The 1,825-nt window shown below is 43.2% G+C and overlaps 1 long non-coding RNA gene across 1 annotated transcript in view; it reads right to left on the bottom strand.

Moving 5' to 3' along the window:
- Positions 1-1,286: 1,286 nt before the first annotated feature.
- Positions 1,287-1,825, bottom strand: part of LOC122554148 — a 12,910-nt gene continuing 12,371 nt past the window's right edge. The window contains exon 3 of the long non-coding RNA XR_006312921.1: positions 1,287-1,297. This is a non-coding gene — a long non-coding RNA (uncharacterized LOC122554148). The remainder of the gene's footprint in view (positions 1,298-1,825) is intronic.

Here is a 1,825-nt window from a genome sequence, read left to right as displayed (position 1 = left end):
ACCATGTTACTCTCGCTCCTATCCAGAATCATCTTTGCAATCCTTTCCTCCACATCTCTGGGACTTTGCGGAGGCCCATAGAAAACTCCCAACAGGGAGACCGCTCCTTTCCTGTTTCTAACCTCAGCCCATAGATGCTCCTGACATTGAAGTAGACACACTTCAAACCACTTTCCTGCTTGCCGGTACACTCTTACAACCTTGAAACCATATTTCTGACCTCACTACTCTTATCCTCCTTCCTGGACACTGAAGCTACAATTTAGGTTCTCACTTCTGCTGAATTAGTTTAAAGCGTCCTGAAGATCATTAGTAAATTTCCCCCCCCCCAGAATATTGGCACCCCTCTGGTTCAGGTGTAGACCATCCTGTTTGTAGAGGTTCCACCACCCCCAGAATGAGCCCCAATTATCCAGGTTTCCGAAACCCTCCTGCCTGCACCATCCCTGTAGCCACGTGTTCAACTCCTCTCTCTCCCTATTCCTCACCTTGCTAGCTTGTGGCACAGGCAAGAAACCAGTGGTAACAACTCTGTTTCTTCCAGCTCAAGCTCTATCCCAGTATATCCTAAGACAACATTCTATACTATCCACAACTCCACCAATCGTTGTGTCACCTGCAAACTTACTAACCCAACCATCTACACTTTATCAAAGTCATTTATGTATATCACAAACAGTAGAAGTCCCAGTATGGATCCCAGCAGAACACAACTGGTAACTGGCCTTCAGCCAGAACACTACCCTCTCCCTACTATGGGCAAGCTAATTCTGAATCCAAGTGGCCAAGTTCCCGTGGATTCTATGCATCCTAATCTTGTTGATGAGCCTACCACGAGGGACCTTGTTGAAAGCCTTATTAAAATCCATGCAGCCAACATCCACCGCTCTATCCTCACCGATCACCTTTGCCACCTTCACAAAAAAATTCAATCAAGTTAGTAACACATGACTTAGCCAATATGAAGCCATGCTGACTGCCCCTAATTAGGACAAGCTTTTCCAAATGCACGTATATTCTATCCTGAAGAATTCTCTCCAATAGCTTCGCAACCACTGATGTGTGGCCCACTGATATATAGTTTCCTGGATTATCCCTATTTCCCTTCTTGAACAGAGAAAAACATTAGCTACTCAACAGTCCTCTGGGACCTTGCGAGTGGCTAGCGAAGATACAAATGAGTCAATGCCCCAGCAATTTCCTCCCTTGCCTCTCTTAATAACCTGGGGTAGATACCATCAAGCCTGAGAACTTGAGGAGAGGGTTATTTCTAGTGTTCACGTAACTCTGATGCAAACTGAGCAATGACATCAGTATAATGTGAGCCTTAAGAATGAATGATCGAGAGGGAGTGGAACAGTAATCAATTCCAGAAGTTTATTACTTTATTGACCTTTCATATGTTTACAAAGGAGAGATCAAAAAAGACTATGAGGGCAAGATGTTTCATTACATTTCAAAATGTACTGAAATACTGCGCTTCAATGAGTTGGGTACACCTGTTGTACAGCCTCCCTTACTATTCAATTCAAACCAGAATTTGGCATGAGGTTGGGGCAGGGAGAAATGATTTCCATCCCTAAGTTAGTTTCCTCAATTAGGATAGCAGAATTTCTGTGAAGAGGTGTTGCATTATGCCATCTGAATCAATAGCCCAAGAATATTATTTGGTGACATCTTACCTTTACTCTGATAATCTCTTCTCCATCCCAAAACAAGGCCAATTCCTTCCAATTAAAAGAGGCTTTTTTCCGATATAAATCTAATGGACCACTGGGAAAATCCTGCAGTAATGAATCCAAAGTATTTTTCTCAACGATGCCTT

The sequence above is a fragment of the Chiloscyllium plagiosum genome, chromosome 1 (genome assembly GCF_004010195.1).
Source record: "Chiloscyllium plagiosum isolate BGI_BamShark_2017 chromosome 1, ASM401019v2, whole genome shotgun sequence".
In the NCBI taxonomy this organism is placed as follows: domain Eukaryota; kingdom Metazoa; phylum Chordata; class Chondrichthyes; order Orectolobiformes; family Hemiscylliidae; genus Chiloscyllium; species Chiloscyllium plagiosum.
This window is presented reverse-complemented; position numbering and strand designations above follow the sequence as displayed.